Source organism: Callospermophilus lateralis, chromosome 12, assembly GCF_048772815.1.
Source record: "Callospermophilus lateralis isolate mCalLat2 chromosome 12, mCalLat2.hap1, whole genome shotgun sequence".
Lineage (NCBI taxonomy): Eukaryota > Metazoa > Chordata > Mammalia > Rodentia > Sciuridae > Callospermophilus > Callospermophilus lateralis.
The window spans coordinates 69016752-69042141 of NC_135316.1; the positions used below are offsets into that span (position 1 = coordinate 69016752).

The 25390-nt window shown below is 41.7% G+C and overlaps 1 pseudogene; it reads right to left on the bottom strand.

The window, feature by feature from the left end:
• Nucleotides 1-6870: 6870 nt before the first annotated feature.
• Nucleotides 6871-7955, bottom strand: LOC143411690 (keratinocyte-associated transmembrane protein 2 pseudogene; annotated as a pseudogene).
• Between the last annotated feature and the right edge of the window lie 17435 nt (nucleotides 7956-25390).

The following is a 25390-nucleotide window of genomic DNA, read 5'->3' on the forward strand; positions in this document are numbered from 1 at the left end:
CCTGACTCTGGGAAGCTGACCATCTAACCACCAAGGGAGAGAAGGATGAAGCATTTTAGGATGTCTGAAGAAAGAAGTGACCTCCTTATGGAAGAAACCCTGGACAGCTTCATGGAGAAGCATTTGTAGAAAGTCTCTTAAAGGATCCAGGATTCAGGCATGTGAAGTTGGGGAGTCAGACAATTAACTCATCAGCTACCATCACAAATGTAGTAGAGATGTTGGGGCCTCGTCCAGATGCCCTTTGCCAAGTGGGAATCCCCTTTCCTGGTTGCTGGACTTCAGTGGCTCACAGCTCACGGCTGCTCCCCTTCTCAGGAGGTTTCCGTTGGCTGACCAAAGCAATTTATGGGAAGGGTAACCACACCCTACCTCTAGGGATGGCAGACAGCCAGTGACGTCACAAAAGGTCACCCCCTGGCCTTCAGATGGGGACAACTGGGTGGTGTGCTGCTTCAGGCAGAGTTAATCTCTCAGAGACACCTGACCAGGGTTTGAGCAGGGTTCTTCCCCTCGCCTGTCCTGCTTCCTGTTCTCTCCCTGGGAGATTTTTCCTGAGGATTCAATCACATCAACTTAAATGCCTGTCGCTGGCGTGGCTTCTCAGAGCCCCCAGTAAGAGAGTCAGCCTTTCCTCTTGCGCAGCTGTATGGTGGCACTCAAAAGGATTTCTCGGAGTCACCTCCCAGCTCCTCCATGAGCCCCCTGTCCTATCTCCTTCCTTAATGTCCTCTGCTCCATCCAAACTGCTCCCCACCGCTATGATTTCCACATCTCAGCTCTTAGTTTTGTACTTCTTGCTGCTAAAAATGTTTCCTTTCCACTTATCCATTTATTTCAAGATCGAAGTCAAGTTTTACTTATTCCAGGGTCCCCAGATTCGACTCTACCTGTACCCCTTACCTGTGTATTTTTTTTTTAGCAGTTAGAGATGTGCTAAAACATAACCCTATTTTTAACTTTGAGACAATTACATCAGAACTTAATCATCCAAATAAATATTGTCACATCCAAAATACTCATCTTGGGGGATTAATCACTTCCTCCAATACAGTCACTGCCCATCATAATTTAGGGATTCCTCTTTGGGTTTGCCTTTCAAAGTATGTATCATACCCTATTGAACATGGTAGCCTAAAGCAATCTTCTGTCCTTTGAGGTTTTAAGAAATTATTCAGAACTACTACTGGTGATTGCAGTTTAGGGAAAGCATATAGGTATTTTGCAGTTCCACAATCTATACCCCTAGAGTCATCCCTGGTTAGATGAGCCCCCTTTCTGCCACAAGCTGCCCTAAATTCAGCCAATCCCAGCAGTGGTGAATATTTGAAATCTGTGAAAATAAACTTTCTTCTTCTTTTTTTTTTTTTTTTTTGAGACATTTGAATCCATGCCTGATGAGTAATGCAGGTATTGATTCATTCATTCAACAAATATTTATCCAGCACTTTCCACAAGTCTAGTACTGCAATACGATGAGTCCGTAAAAATTAAATAAAACAGTTTTTACTCACATGGGGCTTAGAGTCTATTGGAGGAAAATTACAAGTAAATTGACAACATAGGGAAGTTTGATAAATGCTTTGACACAGATACACATGAGGGTCGACTGAAGAAAGAGGAGCAAAGTCAGCCTGGAAAGGCAGGTAGCTCTATGTTTTGAAGGATAATTAAGAGTTTTCTGGAAGGTTGGCAGGGCAATCGGAACAACTGTTAAGGAGGCACAGATAGAATTCTGAGATAGCAGGACACTTTCAGGACTCTCCCTATGAACAGTAGAAGAGTCAAGATGAGAGAGATGATCAGGCTGTCCAGAGGCATGTCTTGAGAGAAGCAGGTAGCCACTGAAAGATAGGGTTGGGATAAAAACCAACTAGTAAACCCAAATAGTGTGATTACAAATGGTGAAACAGTCTTCCCATGTATGTTCAGTACTTCTGATGAATCCTGACTGTGTGAGAGACAGCATTACTATCCTCACTTTACAAATGAGGAAATAAAGACTAGGGGTATTTAATAACTTGCCCAAGATCACACAGTTAATAAGCAACAGAGTTCGGATTTAAATTCTTGATTCCAAAGCTAGGATGACCCTTGCTGAAAGAAATCCAGCCGAGGATATAAACAGATACACCCATTAAAAGAAAAATTTGAACTGTAATAATTGTGAATAAATTTACAACATTCAACCTAGACACAAGTCAAAGTAATGGAAAATGAAACCCTTCCGTGCCCATTTAAATAGCAGAAAACATTTGTTATCATGTGCAATGACATCTATTTTGCATTACTCAACAATGTAAATTTGCATATATCTTTTGGAAAACAATATAATAATATATATTAAGAGTCATAAAAATGTCCACACCTTTTTACCTACAAAGAAAATATTTCAAAAGGAGACACAAAGTTTACCATTTTGAAATCATCTTGAACAGTACAAAATTGAAAACAACCTAAATATAAAGTGGTAAGACAATGGTTTTGGCAAATGGTCACACAGCAAGTCAATGGAATGTTGTACATATGATCTTTATGTGTAATATGATCTTTATGAGAGTTATGTAACACCAAGGGAAAATAAAGAATAGAATATAGTGTACTATTGAAACTCATGAGAAATAGGTCCCACATCCTCACAAATTCCCTAATAAGAGGAAAACATTGTAGCATACAATTTCCCCCTTTATAATGCAGTAATCAAAATGTTAAGTAATCCCTCAAGATTCTTAAAGAATCTCTGAGCTCATGATTTGCTTATAAATCTACAAAAAAAAAAAAAAAATCAACCTGCCAATAAAGTAAATCCTAGGTGGCATTACATCACATCATTAGGGTATTTACCTAAATTCACCTAAATCTGCAAAGAAACAACATCTTTATCACTTTGTGAGAGTTCCTTGTAAGCTCCTTATGAAAGCAAAAATACTGTATTGAAATGCTGATCCTGGCGATGGTAGGTAGGACTTGTCTTCTGGGTGATTCCTAATTCCTTGAGCACCGTCTTAGATATCTAGTCATTTCAAAATCAAACCTCTAGAAAATTACTAATTACTGTGATTTTTAAAGTCCAAAGTAGTAATTGAAGTTAAGAATGTCAAATTCAAGAATATCATCAGTATACTATTATTCCTAAGTATGTATGTGTTATGGAAATGACTCTTAAAAAATATAGGCACACGGTAAGGGCTGCCTGGAAACAGAACGTAAGACAATTGTATTGGGGTGAAAGAATTTTAAGTAATGTTTTCCTTTTAAAACATTTTTAAACATTATATTGTTGCTTTATAGTAAATGAAGTTCACCCAAGCAATTTATTACTCTGCTGTCACATTCTTTTTGGTTGAGCTCATTTAACCCATTGATATTTTGTGGGTTTTACTGTACTTGCAGGGCTTTGGGACTGCAATAAATGGGTAGGACTGGAAACTAAGTATGAGATGGCTACAGAACTAACCCCGTCACATTTCCTATGGCATTCACTGGAGGTGCCAACAATAGTCCTGTCCTTGTATTCAAACATACTGGTAAAATATACCAGTACTTTTGTCTTCAAAGTGGGACTGATCCTCTTTCACTCAGATGAAACAACATGGTTAGGGTTCCTATGTCTCCTCTAATTGATGTGACAGAATCTACAAGTTATACCTAGTGGTTTGATCCACATGATGCAAGGAGGGCGGGAGGAGGGGAGAAGCAGGAAGGATAGAAAGAATCAAGTCATCATTATATACTACTTCTAGCCATCATTGCAAAGCAGTTTTCTACAGCTCTTAATGTTGACCTCCACGTCATTCTACCTGCCACACACATGTGATAGAGAGAACAGACAGAGCAGATGAGATGCCCAGCCTACACCTATGTGAAACAGTCAAATATTGTGCCTAATATTCCTCTAGAATACTTGGTCATATAAGAACATTTAACTAAAAAAGTGGACTGTATTAGTCAGCCTGGGCTGCTGTAACAAAATACCATAGACTGGGTATCTTAAACAACAAAAATTTATTTTCTCACAGTTTTAGAGCCTGGAAGTCCAAAATCAAGTGCCAGCACAGTTAGGTTCTGGTGAGAGTTTTCTTCCTGGCTGGAAGACTGTCACTTTCTCACTATGAACTCACATCTGGAGGGAGAAAGAGGGCAAGCTCTCTAGTGTCCCTTCTTGTAAGGAAACTAATCCTATTGGATCAGGGCCCCACCTTTACATCCTCATTTAACCTTAATTATTTCATTAGAGGCCCCATGCCCAAATATGGCCACACTAAGAGTTAAAGGCTCAATATATGAACCTAAGAGGACATAAACGCTTAGTCCATATCATGTATTCTTTCTGATTTTGCAGCAGGGAAGAACCATAATTGTTTAGGTAAATTTTGCAATTTGTGCAAAATCATTGTCTTCTCACTTTATAATCCAGAGAAATGAATTCCGATGTTAAAGGATACAATAGCGTAAAAGAAAAATCAGTAATGAAGACTACTGGGGGTGAGGTCCAGCTGAAATTAACCATATTTAACTGGGATCTGGATGAAAATTGTGAATTTTCATTGAAAGCCAATTTTTCTCTTTTTAATAATGGAACTCCATAACATCTTAAAACTCTAATTATATAAATTCAAAAGACTCAGGACAAGAATAGGGAAGAAAAAAATTTTAATTCATATAGTATCAGCACCTCATCCTTTACCACAGCATCAGCCTATCACTACAGGGGTGAGGGGAAGTAAAGAAAAAGAATCAACCTGACCACAGTTCAACCCGAGAACTCGGCTTGCACCATCAGCCTTCTTTCTTCCCTAACTGACAAACTCAGATAATAAATACTGAGCATCCTCCATTAGCCAGGCACTTCTAACCCTCATCCCACAGAATCCTTAATCTTCCATCTTACAGATAAAGAAATGGAAATGCAAACTAGAAGAATGTAAAGCAAGCACATCATGGTTGACTCTTTAATGTCTATGCAGATCATGCTAGTGTAAACCAACAAGGCAGCCATAATCCCAACAGAAGCTAGTTCAGGAATATTCCTGGGACATATTTCTTCTCCAAGACTCCTGGAGAAAATTTCCCTCACCTGAGAGAGCATCCCAGTCAGAGAGCTCTCTTTCTCCTCTAGCAAAGATGCAATGCATTCTGCTCCCAAAGAGCATGCACCAAGGATGGCAGAGGGGCCAGGGGGGAAGATGGAAGGGGCTTTGATGGCATCACTGAACTGCCCACCACAGACCCCATGGGCCTCCCAAGACACAGGAATTTATGTTACAAGAGAATGAATTTCCTAAATGTCTGTGCTACTGTGAGTCAGATTCTATTTCCTTCCATCAAAAACATCTTGGCTGATACAAAAAGCTAGAATCCAAACTCAGGACTGTGTGATTACCACGCACCTCCCCATTCCCAGAGTTTTCTAGTCTGACAGGCTGTCTCTGTGGGGGGCAGAGGTGGGGGTGGGTGTTAAAGTTCCTAGAGCTCTAGTGGCCCTGCAGTCAGACAGACTTGGATAAAGTCCCAGGTCTGCCACTAATTAGCTGTGTGATCACTGGCAAATTGCCTCTTCTCTTCACGCCTGTTACCTCATCTGAAAAATGGGACAATAACAATGCCTATCCAAAGGGCTGTTTGGAGACCAAAAGATATTTCCACACTGTAGGTGCTCAGTGGGCCTTAGTTCTCAGAGAAAGGGACCTCATGACTTTCAGCGTCTAGAATCTTTTCATCAGAATCCTTATCATGTTTTGATGTTTTGAACAGAATGGGTTTTTTTTCCTGATATATCAAATTTATGCAAAAATTTTTTTTTGGAATTATATCTTGGATTTATTTTTTAAAATCTTATTCAAAATATTAAATAATACAATTTCAAATATGAAAAAAATTTACTGCAATAAAACAGTTTGGGTGTATTTCCATTGTGCTTCCTTTCCTCATTGGGGCAGTCAAGTGTCCAGCCGAGAGGAAGGATGGACGGTGCTGCTTCTTCCGTCTCTACACAAAGCACATGACTGTGGCTCGCCCGGGCATTGTTTAACACATAGTAGAGGTGATGCTTTCTGAAAAGTTGTAGTGACACTTGTAAGTCAAACATGGTTCAAATCACTTATTTACATATTGATGAATTCTTTGTGATAGAAAGACAGACTCAAAGGAAATACAGTAAATAACTTCCAGTTGCTATAAAAAATAAACAAACAAGAAATAATTTCAAATAATTACAAATAATTTCATTCAGGCATAATTTTAATTTGAAAGACTGAGATACAGTCTTATTTAAGTGATAATGGGTCCTAAAATTTACTCAAACTTACTATACATAAAAACCAAAATAAACAAATGATATAATTTTAAACTCTGCCCACTGCTTGAAATTTTTGAGGAACCTGTGGTACAATCAACTGCTAACTAAAAGTAATTCTTCGTCTATTTAACATTTTACCAATTTCTACCTATAATTTAATTCAATAATTCAAACCAAAAAATGATATCTATATAATATTTTATCTACAATCACTGAAAATTCAGTCTCTTCTGCCAGAATTTTTAGACACATTTAATATGCTACCTAAAACTGTAGTGGGATTGAGCAGTCTCATTATCTTAAACTATATTTTAATTGCCTAAAATACACAAAGCAACTTTCTATAGAGAAAAAAGTATGTTACTTGAATGCAAAGTACTATTACATATACCCTTGTACATTTTGGTTTGGGACCGCAAAGTAATGTGTCTTTAAAAAATAGTACCTGGATGGCAGAGAATGACTCTAAGTCAAATCTAACTATGTTAGAATTTAGTTACAAGTCTGGGATCTTTAAAAGTAGCATTACTTCCAGAACAAGCACAATGAATGGAAAATAACAAACTACCAGTGTAAATGTAAGGTAATGCTTAACTCACATTTCAGACAACACCTGATTGAATTCAGCTCTAAAAATGTAGATTTAAAAATCATATACTCCCTGTTTGTGACATTCAATTTCCAAAGCACCAAGGCAAAAGAGAGAAATGCGCCTCTCATTTAAGTACCAACTGCCTATGGCAAACAACTACACAATATCATATAAAAAGTCAAGCAAATAAAATTATATAATGAGCAAACTCAAATCACAGTGCTTTAAAAAATATAATCATTGGTAATCTTCAAAGAAGGCATGGCCTCATTAACGTTCTGGTCTAGACGATGATATTCCACTGTTTTGGAACAAAGGCCATCACGCCATTTCCTGCTTTGAACTAGGAGGAAAATCTTCCTTTTATTGTGATATGTAACATAAACAATTGCAATACAGAAAGCAAAAATAATAAGATGAAAAAAGAAATGGCTGTCTTCCTCTTCAACATTTGAGGATGGGGCCTTAAAAGATTTCACTGACTGTTCAATTTCCATGTAACCCCTGTTTTCTTCTAAAGTCTCATCGGACTCATCCCTGGGGCTGGTGGTCCAGTCATAGTCTGATTCTCCAAAATCTCCATTGTCCATAGTGTCTTTGGCTGTAGATGGAGAACTATTCAGTGCAAGAAGATCCTCCTCCTCCATGCTCGGATCTTCATTGTTATCAGCTTCCTCTTGGGACAGAGAAGTGGTAGGGGAGGGATGGGGGGCTGCAGATGCTCTTCCACTTTTCTCTGTACTGGTTGCAGGAGGGAGAGTGGTACTGATATGGGAAATAGAAGATTTGATCAGCTTTCATATTTGAAGTAGAAATATGTGAGCTTTGTACAGTTTGGTCCGGTGAATCTGTTAGTGATGGAGAGTCCTGAATTTTCTTTTTATCTCATGTATCCCAAACTGGCAGATAAAGAAGCAAGCAACCAGTGGACATGGCGGACGCCAGCAGGAGCACGAGGACCAGTATCCACGCCAGCCCTCCGGGGGTCTGAATGCCGGGCCCGGGAAGCTGGTTCGCTTGCGAGGCCCCCCTCATCCTCCCCAAGGCGGCTACGGCCATAACGGACTCGGCCGGGAGCCTCTATGCAAAATTAAAATTTGGTTTTTTAAAATGTTTGTCCCTATCTGGATTTTTGTCATTTTAATTAGTGAGTTTCCTTGTTCTTCATTGAAAACAACACACACACACATACACACACACACACACACACACACACACACACATTATTAAAAAATGTCATCCATAATATTTAAAATGTCATCCATAATATTTAAAATATCATCCATAATATCATTGCTATGGTTTGGGAGTGTCCACCAAAGGCCCATATACTTAAGGCTTGGTCACCAGCCCATGATATTATTGGGAGGTAGTAGAACTTTTAGGGTGTGAGGCCTAGGGGAAGGAAATTAAGTCATTGGGTGTGTGTTCTTGAAGGGGATTTTGGGGGGAACAATGGTCAGCGTCCCATTGAGAGGTTCTTTTTCTGCCCAGGACCATCCAAGCCACCCTAAAACTTACAAACTCAAATAATTAGCAAATAACAAAGCACCAATACTTAACAAATATGTTTACAGAATTCAAAGCCCCTGATAGATCTAGTCCACATGGACTCTGGAACTAGACAAAGGGAAAAGATGACTCCAGGGGTTTATTTAAGGGGGTACATGAAAGGCAGGGATAAGTTTTCAAGAGCGGAATCTTGCTTGGAGATGTCTTGCAGTCAGCAGGTTGATTGACATCTTGGCAGGTCACACCCATCTCAGGTGCTGGGTGGGCCATGGTAGAGCAGGAAAGAGATTGACATTGTCCCTGGGCAATTAACCAGAGGAAATGTCCTCTGGCCATTCCCAGACACCAGATGTGTCTATCCACAAGGCTTCCACGTGCGGTGACCCACAAGCATCCTATGGATGGCTCATGACAGGGATGGAGACTCCAGTCCCTTCTCTTTCTCTCTCTCTGTTTCCAAGCCATGGTAAGATAAGCAGCCTCCTCCACCATGTGTTTCCACCATGAGATAATACACCTCTACAGGACCAAAGCAACCAGGCTAAGCAACCATGAACTAAAACCTCTGAAACCACAAGCCAAAAGGAATCTCTCCTCCTTTTAGTTGGTTTGTCACAGATAGAAAGCTGACCAGCACACTCCCACTACCTAATTAAGCTAGCTTCTCTTTTATTACTACTAGCATGCAATATTCACGTATCTACAGTTAGGGTAATATACTCTTGCTTACTGTTGTTTTTAAGTTACATCATATTTCCCCATATTTCTACATGTTCTCTAAAATTATTTGCTTCACTTTAAAATATTAAAATCACATACTTTCTAAATATAAAATATGTAATTATATGTTTTATAAAAATATAATTAAGATTGATATTTTAACATAATTTCTTTCCTGTTTTTCTTTTAATCTTAAAGATGATGTAGCAATGAACATTTTTGCTTATGTATCTTTGGTTTCTGTGTGTTATCTTCATAAGAAAAAAAAAATTCCTAGAAGTGCAATTACTGGGACTAAAGGTAAGATTTCTCTTTTGCCTCCCGCTACATAATTCTTTCCAAGTGGAGTATTCTAGTTTGCAATTGTAAACTTCATCTTAACTATTCAAGATTGAAATTAAGTGCCTCTCTGTAGTTACTTGGTTTGAAATATCACATGAACCTTTGTACTTTGGGGAAATCAGTATTTTGATTACCTTGCTATGCATTTCAAACTCCATAAGTCAAGTTTCTACTTTCTTGGCTTCAAAGGTTCCTCTTTAAACCAATCAGTCTTATTTTTCATAGGTCCTGAACTTTTTAAAGACTTTCTGATTTTATCTCCCTGTCTTTGTGGATCTAATTGGATTGACATAGACCCCCAAGGATGCATAAATGGCTCAAGGATGCTATTTTAAATGGATGATCAAGTTCAAATTTGCACTTGTCTCATTTTTAGTTTGGAGTGAAGTGGTAAAATCACTTCAGAAATGGAGTAACACCGGGTCTTTGGTAAACCCACTGACTGCTTCATGAATGAATATCTTGGATTAATTGAATAATTAAGAAATAATTTCTTAATTAAATAATTAAGAAAAGTGCACCCCACCACCCTCCACCAAAAATTTACTGTGGTTTCCTCATCATTCTCCTAAATAGCAAAAATAACTATCCCCTTTCCTGTTGAAGCAGGGAAATGGGTTTGGCTATGCCAGGATGAGTCTCTAGGAGATAGATAGAGAAAGCCTATATATTTTTCTCTGGTGCTGAGTTCACCTGACTCAGACAGTTGCTTCCAAGTCACAGGCAGGGTGGTTAACACAGCCCTAAATGCTTCTAGAGGGACTTGGTCTAACATTCTGTGAGGTCTTTCTACCTTCTCATGTTTCTAACATGACCATTAACCCAAATCTAAATGTGGATACTAAAACACAAGGAAGTACGATCAGGATCCAGGGTAGTCATTCAGATGATGTGGAGCATGCTTATGTTCAGCTTTTCCTCCTGATTGTTAGAGACATGAAGACACACTTAAACATTATGGTAGAATTCCAAAAGTATGTCTAGAAATCTCCATGGAAATACAAACCTCAGCTTAAGAAATACATCATGTTCAAGAGTTTAGAAATGTTTTGTGTAGAAGACCAGAGGGTAAATGTGTTAGACTTTGAAGATGATGTGGTCTTTTTCCCAGTAATGTAAGCCTACTGGCATGAAAGCAGCCTTAAACAATTTGTAAACCAATAGGCACAGCCATGTCCCAATAAAACTTTATTAACAAAAATAGATTAGGCGGCCCAAGGGCCATAGTTTGTCTGTCCCTGCTCTCTGTGTGAAAATAAAATGGGTTTATATCCAACTATCAGCTTTGAATTCTTCATATCATCATATCATTGGTGTCTGCCAATATATGTTGTAGATTTTTCTGGTCATATCATCAGTGTCTGTTTTTATATATGTTGTGGGATTTAATAAGTGGACCGCGGTTCTTTCAATGAAACATCAAATTAATGCAATCAATTCTTCATTAGTCCTGTCTCTGTTAAATATTACCCAAGACTACATTTTTTGGTGATATAGATGATATGGTTAAGAAAAAAAAAAATTTTTTAACTGGACAATAGCAGCTAATACAAATCAATTTTTTTAAAAGTCTGATGAGCAATTGAATTCGACCTCTTTGAGATCTGAGCAGATTCTGCTTTGAAAGATTTCTCTGGGATCAGTGAGGAGACAAGGCAGGGAACTCATCTATGCTAACAGAGAGTGTGCTAGGCTTGGGCTTGATTATTGATGCTGCCAATATTTAACTGGGCAAGTTGTTCACTTTCTCTGGGACTTTATTTCCCAGGTAAATTGAACTAGAGAAGTCCTAAGTCTGCTTAGGCTTTGAACATTTACAATTTCATGTCTACCAACCTATGCTGAAAGCCTTACATCATGTCAGAAAGCAAGCAATTTAGGAAGTTCTGCCTCTTGTGGAGCTCAAATATATACTATGAAGTTCTCTTATGTTATTCTCCCCTAAAACCAATTCATTTTATTTGTCTTAGGAGCCTCCATGGTTGTAAAAGTTCCCCTTGCTTAACAAAGTCTTCCATCCAACATGGAAACCAGATATGCAACTACTAACTGCAATCCCAGGCAGAGTGAAAACAGAAGGTTAGGAAATGTGCTATGAACATATGGAGAGAGGAGTGCTAATTCCTACCAACGAGGAAGTATTTGAGTTGAACCCTGAGGGATGAACAGACGGTTGGGTGTTAGAAGGCTTTACCAACAGAGGGTAGTTCAAATGGAGAAAGATGGTAGGTATACGAGCCAGGGTTCTCCAGAAAAATGGAACCAGTGGAAGCTGCAAAGATAGATAGATGGAGGGCGGGGGACTATGAGAAGATTATAGAAATTGTATCACACAGTGTTTTAGTCAGCTCCCTTGCTGCTGTGACTAAATGATCTGACCTGAACAATTGAGGACTCATGGTTTCAGAGGCCTCAATCCATAGAAGGTCGGCTCCATTCCTAGGCGCTCAAGGTGAGGTAGAACATCATGGCGGGAGAGTGTGGCAGAAGGAAGCAGCTCCCATCTTCAGGAAGCAGAGAGAGGTCTCCACTTGCCAGATACAAATATATACTCCAAAGGCATGCCCCCAGTTCCCACCTCCTCCAGCCATACCCTACCACTTCAGTTACCACTCAGTTAATCCCTATCAGGGGATTAATTCACTGATTGGGTTAAGACTCTTTTAACCCACTCATTTCTCCTTCAAACCTTCTTGCATTCTTTTATACCTGAGCTTTTGGGGGACATCTCACATCCAAACCATAACACACAGTTACGGAGGCAAAGAAGTCCCGTGGTCACTGTTGGACGCTGAAGTCCTGGAAAACCAACGATATAATTTGGTCAGGCGGCTGAGAAAGGAATGGGACAAAGAGAATGAAGAAGTTGATAGTGGATGAAGAAGTTTTCCATGGATGGCAATGCTAACTGTAGCTGCAGTCAGACATCAGTAAAGGTGATCTGAGTTATTCTATTCACAATTCAGATGTTAATCTCCTCCAAAATTGCCCTCATAGACACATCAGGAATTTTTTTTTTTTTCTAGCTATCTAGGCATCCCTTCTTAGGCCAATGAGGTTGGTGCATAAAATTAACCTTCACAGAGACAGAATGCAGCATCACCCTGCAGCCGTAGCTCAGAGTAATATCTCTACATGAGTGGCTGTTTGATTGGATCTTGTGTTTTTATGTGACACTCTTCAATGATTCATAAACAATAACTACTACAGCAAATATACTATGAAGGGTTTTTCATTAAAAAAAAAATTAACTTCCAGCCTGGCCTGGCATTTGGTTTATATCTTTTGCTGGGTTGGTCCTTCATAATCATGGATCCTTGGATTAAAACAACATCAGGTCAGAACAGAAGAATAGTAATCACATTAAGGAAATGATTTAAGCTAATCAAAGGAATCATATTGTCCACTGAGGCACACACACAAAAAAAATGTGGATACATCCATCTACTGTTAAGCCAGTTGTTGGCAACTTTGTTTCAGCAAAACATCACTTAACACATGAAATGAGTATTGCTAACTTGAATTGTGCCATCTTGTTTATATTCAATTGGTAAAAATTTAGGGCAATGAATATAAGCATATGGAATGTGTGACTCCTTTCCTATTTGTACATTTTTATGAAATACTATTAAAAATAATTTAAGTCCTGACTTGGGATCTGAAAGATTTTTTTTGAAGAATTTTTTTTCATTTCTAATTTTCATTTTCCAAATGAATTCATGAAGTGAACTTGAAGTTTATTTCTTCATCTATCATGGAGATGATAATTGTTTATTTTGCAGGGCTATTAAGAAGATGAAATGAGGTAATAGTTGAAAGAGGGTCTGGAAAACATGCACTGTTACATAAAATCAAGGAGGTAAAACATTATTTACCATAAAACACACCTGAGTAAAACAAAACAGCTGCCCACTCTCTGCCTCTCAGCCCACACCCTCAGGGCTGTAGGCAGAACTGCACTCAGGTAAAAGACAATGACTCAGCGAGATGCATTCCCTGGGGATTCCTATAGCTGCAGCAGAATTCCACCTGCCCTATTGCATCACTGTCTCTGTAAACACAGACACTGGTTTTCTCAGGGCTTTTCTCAGCTATTTGTAACAGAACGCAGCCCAGGGAAAATGCAGCTGCCAACTCACCAAACTGAAGCTTTCCAAAACTGTTTGCAAGCAGCAGATGATAGAACACATCTTGAAACCTCAGCTGGAAAGACTTGACAAAGGCAGGTGGGCAAGATTTTCTATAATGTGTTCCTTAGCACCAAGGGGCCCACAGGGTGCGTATTTCAAAATGCACTGAAACTCAGCTTAGGCTGAGGGAGGTGGCTGAACCCAAGACCATCCAGGAAGCTTCTGTCCAGCTCATAGCATGGATTAGAGTCATATTGTTACCGCTGTTTACCGGGGACAAGTCCTTGCTTCCCCGAATGCTGCAGTATAACACCAGAGAAGCATGCCGAGGCAAGTTTAGAGTGGAAAGTAGAAGCTTTATTAAAGGACAGCAGAAAGGACTTCTCCCGGAGGAAGAAGGGGACCCAAAGGGCGGAACCTGTGGAAGGGGGAGGTCTTCCCTTTTTTACAGCTAAGGTCTTCTATCTTGCAGTGATAGAATGCAGGAGGGAAGGCCCAAAAGGTGGGAGATGGGTGGGCTGGAGGAATAATCTGGGAAGGAAGGGCCTGGGGTAGCTTTGATCAGTATTTCCCTGTTTGCTGGGAGCTGTTTCATTAACATTTCCTTAAAATGGGCTCTGGGCCTTGGGAACATTAACATTTCAATTTCCCCAAGTGCTGCTCTGCTTTCCTGGACTCCATTCTCTATAATGGCCTCCATTTTATTTATCTTACTCCAGATTAAACCCGATTTACCTAACTACACTAACTACCTATCTGTAAATCTGGCTTCAATATGGGTCAAGATGTCTGCATGAAGCTGCTTTTGTCTTTACTAAAGAGAGAGTGGGGTACCTCCAACAATTAAAGTAAAATTCAGATAAGTGAAGAGTTGCCTAATAATTTTGCCTAAATTTAAATTTTGATCTCTAGCAGTAATTTTGCAATTGTTTATTCAAGGCAGGTCAATTCATATTTCCTAGGTAACCAGAAGATAACTGGCTACTGAAGCTTTTAACTTTCAGTTGACTCACTTCAATGATGTTGACATTTCCTGGCTGATAAAAACTCTCATTACCTCTAAGAATCTTTTTGATTAGGATTTTTAAATTGAAATAGATACTTCTGAACTATTGTGCTAATGACAGCTTTGCTCAAACTCACTGAGCAAAATCAGTCCTTATAATGACTATTTCCTGCATTCTTCTCAAATGCGTGACAAGTGGCTGCATTGTTGCATCCTCTTTAGCTAATATACTCTCCCAATTCACTGCCAGTGAGAGTTTACACAACTGGACACCAAGTTGTGTCAGGAGCAGCCTGCCATCCCTCCCTCCCTCTTTGCCAACTGGGCTGTGGTGATGGCAATCATCATCTTGCCTGCTTTCCAGGCCCACCCTCCCAACAACTGTTGCAGTTTAGAAGTGATTCTAGATTCTCCAGAAGCAGACTCTGAGATGGAATTTGTCATACAGGGTATTTATTAAGGATCAACAGGTACAGAAGAAAGGAGGAGGGGGTTGTTGCAGGTACAACAAAAGCCAGCCAGCCCCACAAGGAGCTGAAATGGCAAGGCCTTTTCTTGTGTGGAGGGGGTACTAGGTATTGAACTCAGGGGCACTCAATCACTGAGTCACATCCCCAGTCCTATTTTGTATTTTATTTAGAGTCAGGGTCTCACTGAGTTGCTTAGTGCCTCACTTTTGCTGAGCCTGGCTTTGAACTCATGATCCTCCTGCCTCAGCCTCCCGCACCACATGTGCCTGTGCCCTGCTATGGCAAGGGCTTTATACCCACTTCCATCCATCAGATGAGGCAGCTTTCTGCAATCCAGGCAAATCCTGAAGTTGTTGACAGTTTGAAGATAAATGCTGACAAATGGAGTAACAGGTTGTTCCTACTGGGTAATTTATAAACAATAGAAGTTTATTTGACTCATGGTTCTGGAAGCTAGGAAGGCCAAGATTGAGGGGCTGCATCTGGTAAGTACCTTCTTATTTCATGGTAGAGGACATCCTGGTGGGGGTGGGGAGCACAGGAGGGACACAAACTTACTTTTATCAGCTACCCACTCCCATGATAACTCACCCACTCCCACCACAGCAGCATTACCCTATGACATACTCACCTCTTCAAAGTCTCACCCCTCAGCACTGTCGCGTTAGGAATTATAGTTTTTACACTTGAACTTGGGGTGGGGGACACATTCCAACCATATGAGGGGAGATCTGGGCCGTGCATGTTTGTATCCACCACAGCCTACTCATTGCACGGCTCAGATCCCCTCTTTCATACGAGAACTTTAGGATTCCAGAGAAATATCTTCCTGGGAAACTCGAAGGAAGTTTAGTGGATTGAACTGTAGCCTCCAGCACTGGATCTGTTATCAAAGACACAACCTTATGCAGCATCTCCTTGCCCTGCTCTTCCTGCTTGATTCCTCTTATCTTCAGCTAGCACGTCTACTGGCCCAGTAGTACTGACTGAGAGTCTCTTCCAGGAGGAATATGTCCCTAGACACCATGACTTTCTCAGGTCAGGTTTGTGGCGATTTTTTATTTACCATCACAACTGAGCAAGGCAATACCAGGAGACACCAAGTGTCTATCACCCGAGGTTCGCCCCACACCCCTCTTGCTTCCATTGTGTAGGAGCCTCCCCGCTTCTTTTTATTGATTGGTATCAATCACCTCTGCCAAGATGATGACTCCCTGTCTGCTGGTGTCCAGTTGGCAGCCATGACTTCAGATTTAATGGAATTAAATGAGAATTGTGTGATCTAACAAAATGTACTCCTTTGGGGGACAGTAGCTTCTAACACTAGAGAGCCCAGAGTTTGGGATTGGGGGTCAGAAAGTCCCCTTTCCTCTACAGGGGCTACTGGGAAGGATCGTAACTAGCATTGCTCCTGCTTCAACTCTTGATGCCCTGACCCATGTTTTCTTCCCCTTATGTACACATTACCACATAAAAAACCTTTGACTTGATGTTTGTCCTGATTAATGGAACCCCATATTTGTAGGTTATCATATTTACATTGTCTCTACAACTTTGCTTACAACAGATCATCCAAATTATCCATCAGATAGCAGCCATCCCCATGTTCATAGGTGCCTCTCGTACCTCCTTGCTGAGAAGTGGATTCCTTGGTTAGATATTACAATGTATATGATTCCATATTGGTGTTTCAAAAATTCTATAAGGTCTTAGTTAGTGGCGGGGGGGTCAGCTAAGGACCTGTGTTCAAGGAAAGGCAAGTTTATCCTTGAGATATGTAACTCCTTTAGCTCTTCCAGAAATAGTTCAGTATAATCAAATTGTCAAAAAGTAGTTGGTTCCATAATGAGGAGTTGGGGGTGATCTCTGTTGCTGGAAGGCTAATATTTGGAGGCAGGAGTAACTAACTTAGTTACTCTTAGGAAATGGAAACCCCTTCTGTGGGCCAAGGAATAGCCTCCATCTCTCCCACCAAGAATAATCCATTCATGTGGCTATCAGACCAACACCAGCTGATGATCAAATCTGTGTCATTCTGTCCACATGGTTGCTTAGTATCTTCTCTGATTATCAGTAGGGCTCTATTATATGGTATAAAAAATCATACTTTATGCCCATACCTTTCTTTATCCCTAATCTTATCATCTTTTTCTTTCTAATACTAACCACATTTCTCCTTCCATGTGAAGTGAATAATGAGGAGCATTTCCTGAAGTTGTGTCATTTAGGATGGTCACTGACCACCTTCCAAAGCCAATCTCAAGTAAGGAAGCTCAAATGTCAATACCATACATTTCCAACTGGCACACTAAGCCTTTTGTGACCTTGAAAGGAAGAATCCCCCAAAGACTTATCATAATTGTTAAAGTTGGGTTTTGTGAGTCCTAAAACTTTAAATGAAGGATGAGTGAGGTTCTCAGAATAGAAAAGGCAGGTCAAGGTGTACAGATATGCCCAGAGAATGCCCAGTGCTCAGTAAACAAATGCTGAGCCAGTTATTAAATGCCAAAGCAATGGCCTACAGCCTTTTCTGTGATGTCTGCTGGGTCGTTTGCTGGTGGTTGGCCATGTTCAAACTTGTAGTCAGTAAAGTTCCCATGGAGACCTATATCCACGCTGTGTGTGTGTGTGTGTGTGTGTGTGTGTGTATGTGTGTGGTGGTGATGGTGGTGGGGTATATGTGAGGAGTAGAGAGGGAGGAAAGGACAAAGGAGAATCCACTTTCTTGAATACTTTGTCACATCTGAAGATTTATCTCACTCTTGGTACAAAGTTTAATAACCACCAATTAATAGGAATGTATTTATTACTATGCATAATCTATAGTTCTGAGTGCTCAAAATAAAAAGTTACAATATATAGACTTGACCTATAGTTCTGATGAAAGTCGCCCAAAGACCCATGTTCCCCACAGGGTGGAAATTTAAGAGATGGAGCCTAGTAGAAGATTCTTAGGCCATTGGGGTTTGTCCTCAAAGGGAATTGTGAGGCCCAGTCTCTTCCTCTTTCTGTTTTGCACCGAGACATGCAGTGAGCACTTTGCTCTACCACCTGCTCCCTGCCATGATGTGCTACTTCACCACAGGCCTGAAAGCAACAGGACCAACAACCGTGGGCTAAAACCTCCAGAATGCTGTATTTCTAACCGACATACGGGTGGCACGATGCTGGTGGTCAGGGGCCCACCCTGATGAGGGGAGAGCTCTGTGGGTGGGGCTGGCCAGGAAAGTCTCCCAGAATTGGCAAGGATGGGGCGGGCACTGAGATATGGGTCAGGTGTTCAACACTCGGAGAGGAGATGGGGCATACTTATAAAAGAACATCTTGAACAAAACCTCAGAGGAAGGAGTGCCAAGAACATTCTGGGACAGTTTTGGGGTCCTGGATCCACTGGAAAGTTCTAAGGTATGAGAAGGGGATTAAGAAAGGGCAGTTGGGTGTAAAAGGGGGATGGCTGGAGGGTTTGGGGGGCAACTTGGCCATCTTGATAAGAGGAAACCATGGAGGGTTGTTAGTGGTGTGTTATTGGTGACAGAAAGAAACAGAGGATATTGGTAGAGCTGAGCAGGAAAACTAGGAAACAAGACCTGCTAGATACGGAGAAGGAAGTGAGTGACAAGGAGAACACAGGGTACTTTGATAGAAACATGGAAGTCATGCATTATTGGCTGGGGAGGGGCCCTCATAGAGTAGGAGAATGTCAAGGCTAGAAGCTTCTTTGGAATAATCCAGTCCACTTTCTTGGCTTTGTGGTTGAGAGGCAGGGCCCCAGGAAGCAGAGAATTTGGGGGGCGGCCAAAGGACACATTGGTGGCCAGGTGAGGAAAAGATTCGGAGTCTCCCAACTTTCAGTCCAGGAGTCTAACTCTTCTTTTTGCCCTTAGATATTTTAAAGTTTCCAATCCTCCAGTGAATGCTTATATTTTCTTTGAAGACTTCCTCTTGGCTGACCCTTACCTGCCCAACCATCTGTCATCCAGGAGGTTGTGGCCCTTGAAGGAAGCCCTGGGGCTCTTTTGGCTTCTGAATCTGGGGCCTCCAGTGCACAGCCCTGCCCCTGCCATTGCCTGCTGCACACTGGTCCTGGTTTCTGTATGGTATTAGGGGCCAACTAGCCAAACTAGTGCACAGCCCAGATGCATCCTGGCAACCACCTTGGAGCTGGGCAGCTCCATTCTGCATTCCTGGAGCTGCTGGTAGATCTGCCTCCCTGCACCTGCTGTGCCAGCTGCTCTTCCAACCCCAGAACAGCCCTGATCTCCTGAGATCTTTCCACCTATTAGTCCTCATGGTGGGCTCCGGGGGGACTTCCCCAAACTAGTGCACTGAGTCCACATCTGCTCCTCCTGTAAGAAGCAAAGACCCGTGTGTGCGTGCGCATGTGCACTGGTGATTGAACGCAGGGGCACTCATTGGCTGAGCCACATCCCCAGTCCTGTTTTGTATTTTATTTAGAGAAAGGGTCCCACTGATGTCAGTGGGAACTAAATAGTGTAATAAAAGTTCCTAAGAATAAGGTAAGGTAAATGGTAGAGGAGGTGCCTTACTTAATGTCTTGCTTTTGATGAGGCTGGCTTTGAACTCGCTGTCCTCCTGCCTTAATATACAGGCATGTGCCACTGCACCTGGCCACAAGGACTCTTCTTGTCCTTCTGTCTCTATGGCCACTGCGCTGAAACAGTATCTTCAACGCCTGCACAGAGGATGACCAACTTGCCCTGGATTTAAAATTGCAAGTCACAAATCCCAGGAGCTTCTTGGTCCTAGGCAAATCAGGACAGTTGATCACCCTACTTACGAACTGTATCTACCATCCCAGGCCCTTAACATGCGTCATCACAAAGTCTCACCACCTGCAAAGTAGGTGCTACTATTGTTCTTATTTGACAGATGACAAATTGATGCTTGTGGAGGTTAAACAATTTATCTAAGTTCATGCACTTGTAAGTCTTCGAGTTATGATTCCAAATCCATCTTCTTCATTACTGCTTCAAAACATACACAAGCTCCACCTGATGGCTTGTTAAGTCTTAGAGCCACTGGAACACTCTCCCCCATTAAGGATCCAGAGCCAGGATCCTCTGGATCCACTTGATCAGAATCACCTCTTCCCCATGAGCCCTCCAGCCAAGAATGTGGAGCTTCTATAAGACTGAGCTTCCGTAACACTGGAACCCTCAAATATGAAGCTCAAAACTCATATCCAGTGTAGAGACTCTCTCTTCTTGGACACCTACTCTAAGCATTTAAAATTGTCTGTCAATCCATCCTTTTCTTCAGTGATATTCCAGTTCTAAAAATCCAGTTCTTAAAAAAAAAAAAATCACTGAGTAGCAGCCTTCCCCCCATGGGGCATCCTTTCTGTGTGCTGCTCCACTTGTTTATCCTCAGGTCCCCCCAGCCCCCTCCTTCCCACTGTGGGGTCAAAGAGAAGGAAGGGAGACGGAGTGGCATGAGAAGTTCTACTCTGGAAAACTGGAGCAACCAAAACACGTAAAACAAAACAAACATACACTATCATGAAGAACGTCTCCTCCATTTTAGTATTTAAACACGATTCCATTAGAATGATGAGTATTTAAAAGCTTCTCTTTTAAATGCCTTTCTAGAGTATTCTTATCTCACAGTGTACACCCCACAGCTCTTCGGGTAGATGCCATGGTTTGCCTGTTTTTCAGAAGAGGAAACTGCAGTTCAGAGTGGTGGAGTCACTTTTTGACAGCCAGTTGTGTGGAGAGCCTCTGACCAGAGGGGTCTTGAAATCCTCCCCATGGGTACACCTTCACAGTGCCAGGGTTGCGCTGGGGACCTCCCTGAGGGAGGAGATGGTGCAGTTCCTTTATGACCTTCATGAATGCCCTTCAAGGGTGCCTAAATGAATGCAAAATAATATACTTACTGTGGAAACCCAATTTTACCACACTTTACCTCACATCCCTCCTGCGTACCCCCAGGAACTCTCTTGGGGCCTCCCAAAGAGGATTTATAGTCAAGGCATGTGGCAGACCCTGAAGGCGGGCAGGCTTGCAGGAGTTGAAAAGGAGGATTTTCTCCACTCCCTCCCATCAGGCCCACCCCATGGCAGAGCAGCTGAGAAGCCTCCCAGGAGACATAGCTTCCCTCCAGGCCCCCTCCTTGCTGGGAGCTAAATAAGCACTTGCAGCAAGTGTTCTGGCTGAGAGTCCTCACTGTTCTGGCTGGAGGTGCAAGGCCTTGTTATCTTCCCAGGATCCTGAAGCGCAGTCCCATTTACAGAGGGGACCTGCCTACGTTTTTAGGAGGCTCGATTTCCTTAGATGCACCCATGCCTTTGCCTTCTAGATTTATTTATTGGCCCATCAAACTACAAATTCCCCTGGGAGGAGTGTCTCTTTAAGCTCTTCTCAGCCTTTTTACTTTAAGATCAATATATTTCATAACCATTCCTGAGAGTAGTTTCAATGCGAGAATGACAAGAGTCTGGAGCCCGCACACTCTGCCAAAAGAGAAGTGAGTTCAGGGGCAGGGACCATGGAATGGGTGAGAGGCAACAAGGGCACCCCCATCTCTTGAGATTGCATCCTCGGTCCTGTCAGCTGCAGGGTTAGGGAAGGTGGACCAGCCAGAGTTCCCAGTTTGCAAGCAACAGAAAACTCCCTCTGCCCAGCTGCTGCAGTGGGCAGGGTTAGCAGAGAGTAGGAAAGCTGCTGGACCCCTTGCTATTTGGCTCCAAATCCAAAATCCCAATCCTCCAACTTCTGCAGAAACCAATGTGGGCCCAGCAGCACTGACAGCTGAGGGCACCCCAGCCAAGTTCATGGCTCTTTAGAGATGACCTATGAAGGCAGAAAACAGAAAGAAGGGAGATCAAGGAACTTTCTGAGTCTAGCGTTCATGAATATTTAGACCAAACACAATATTTTTATACAAAAAAAAAATAAAAAATAAATAAATATATATATATATATATATATATATATATATATATATATATATATATATATATTTTCTCTTCCCAAAGGAAAGAAATAGGGGGAACTTTAAGAAGAGGCCCCCTTCCACGTTTTCTTACTAAATTACATTTTGAACACAGCACAAGCAAATACATCCTCAAATAAGTGCCTCAAGTTCCTGCCCAGGTGGAACACATTTGGAGAACAAGCTGTCCAATGTCATCTCCTTCTACTTGCCTCATATTTGAAAATGTGCTAATTGAACGCCAGCCCTGAAGTTAGGTGAAATATTTATACATCTGCAGTTCTTAACAACAATCCTGACTTCAAATATTCTGTGCAGTTGCCCCACAAACAAATATTTGCCCAGCTTATAAATTTGCAGTTAGAATATACAGCCTGGTCAACACAGACGCCCTGTGCTTGGCGGCACCAACAGTCCCAGCTTTAACGGTCAGCCTTGAAAAAGACCCTTGTGAAGACTCACAGTGTGTCCTTCAGGAGCTTCCAGGAAGCCACCGCTAACAGCTTAATTTTGAGGATGCAGCTCTCTTGGCACAGCTCTTAGCCTAGGATTTTTTTTAAAAACACACGTTCCGTTTATGAGCATGTCGGCAGTTACTGGGCCCCAGTAAACATTTTCCAACAGAGTCAGTCTCTTGGAGCATTTAGTGGCTGTTTTCCACTTGGTTTTGATTTTGTTGTTTTCAATTCCCACACATAGCCTGCTGTGTCCTGTCATGGCCATCAGAGAGGCAATGAGGATGTATATGAGCCAAATCACAGTGCGGAAACCCCTTCATGCTGCAAAACTCAAGTTCAAATGTTCAAATCCCAGCAGGGCTGACAGCCGCTCTGCTTCCACAGCTTGGATCAGGGGAACTGGAAGGATTGCTGTTTGGGCATCTACCGACTGCAGAGGCTGGCTCCGCTCCACTCAGTTACCGTACCTTCATGAACCATTGTGGCTCTTATTTCTCTGAGATGGTCCTTTAGCAAAATTTCACATGCAGATGCAAATTAGTTTACTCAATCACCCTCCTTCTAGAATAAGGCACTTAGATCTATTTCACCTTCTCCAGCAATTATTCAGCTTTCATTTGAAATACAATTTGGATTTTTTAAGTATTTGAAGATGCTGTCATAAGCTTTATTTACCAGGAAAAGTAGTAGGAGTGAAATAAAGTGCATAACAATTCTTCCTAATTGGAGCCTCCCCCAGGCTGAGGGGCTTATCTGTGCTGCACTTTGTGCATCCTCGATGACACACGGTTGCTTAGTAACCTCCTTATCCATCATTTGGGTTTTCTTCTGATAGTCATGTAAGAAGAAAGTATTTTGGAACCTTTTATCTCTCCCCTTCCAGAAGTAGTAAGAAACAATTTTGTGAAGGTCACCCCATACTTTCCTTTATAAGCACTGACATCAGACTAACAAAGCAGCTGGGCCGAGAGACTTCAATGATGAGTGTTGTGCTCAAAACAATAGTTCTCAAACCTTGGTATGCATCAGAATTTCATAAAAGTTCAAAGGCTCAAGCCCTATCCAGTTTCAAGCAGCCTGTTGTTGGAGCTCTACTACCAGAGCCTGTGTCACTCGCTGTGTAAGATCAACAGAACCCAGGGGTACTCTGGTGTCCACCTGCCTATCAAAAATCAGATCTACGCCTGACCTTTTACACAAGCAGATTTCTCCAAAGCTTAATTACATCCATGGACCCAGACATAAGCCGCCTCCCCCAAGAGCCTGCATTAGCCATTTATCTGTGTGCTGTGTACACAAATGGGCTCTGGTGATAATGTTGGGTAGTTGCTCCTGGGAGACAAGATCCAAGATGAACATTAGAGAGAGCATATCAAAGGCATGCCAAAGGGAGAACAAGGACCAAAGACCCACTTTCTCTGAAGCTGCTGATTTCAGTTTGCTTACAAAACGAACTCTGCCTTCTCAAGGCTGCGAGACACTGAAGTTCATTTCAATAAAAAGCTATTGTGGTGTTTCCTTCTCTAGAGAGCCTGAGAGTTCGGGAGGCCCTGTCTCTGGAGTGAAGAGTAGGTCTAGCTGCATCTACGTGACTTGAAATTCCATGACCATCAGAGAGACTTAGACTGCTCCCAGGAGGGGCTTCCTCCAATGAAGCATGGGTCCAGTAGGACCAATTTAATTGAGATGCAACACAGAAAAAGAAATAGAATATGTGGGGAAAGATGATGGGGGCAGAAAATACTCTGGACCTTGATGGAATTTCTGCTCCCAAGTTAATCTCCTCTTGACATAAAAAGCAAGCCAATGCATTTTTTTTTAAAAGGTACAATAAAACTGTGTCTTTAAATGAAGTACTTAGAAAACACAACTTGTTTTTCCTTCGTTGGAAAGACCCCTGGAGCAATACTTCCCACAAAGCTCTCTGTCCAAGTAGAAGCATCTCTTGGCCTCAGCAACTTCTTCACAAATCACAGGAAACAGAGTTCTGGAATTGCAATCCCTGCAACTGTCTACAGAAAATTATTTCTAGAAAATTCGAGACTTCATTTCCACACATTCAGAGTCTCCTTGGTCATGAGCCAATGTGAAAGACATAGCAAGAAACTGGGCTCTGGGTACACATTTAGCACAACAGAAAGAAAACTGCACACCAAAATCTAAAAGTGGTCATGCTGTTTCACACTAGGAAGAAAAAGAAGACTGACCAAGGGATGGATGCTCATCAAAACATGGGGAAAATGGGCTTTGGATACATCCAGAGCTGAGGTTCAGGCCTGGCTCGACCGTTCTTCAGTGACACACTCTCAGGAAAAGTTGCTTGATGTGTCCAGAACTGTTTTCTCATCTGTAAAGCCTCCCCCCCCCATCATGTTGCTGGGAGGGTTAAATTCAATGAGCTGACGCGTGTAGCACAGGACAAATGGTCAATGATGGCCATCATTTTGAATCTGTGAGGAAACAAGGCCACTCTGCACATTAAAACAAAACTTTCCCATCATTGGAAAATGAATAATAATAAGAGGGGAAGTGAAGGCATTAGAGGTGGTGGATGTATCCGACTTGTTATCTAAAGGCAGATAAATGTGTGGAGAACTGAATCAGTTAGGCCTCTGGACCACATACCCAGGACCATCTTTGGCACTAGTGGGGTATCAGTAATGGCCCCTGCCCTAGAAGAAGCTACAATCCACCTGAATAGACAAGCCATACAATTATCTAACTGTATGTTTAGATAAAGAAACATTAAGGATAAATTTAAATGATATCTTTGGTGAAGAAAGGATGAGAGGAATGAGATCAGTGTGAATTTGGTAAAACCTTTTTGAAGGTAGTTGGATCGGGGGAGGACCATGAGTAGTAACTTTTTACCTTATATCCCTGTTGACATCAGAACCATGAGACA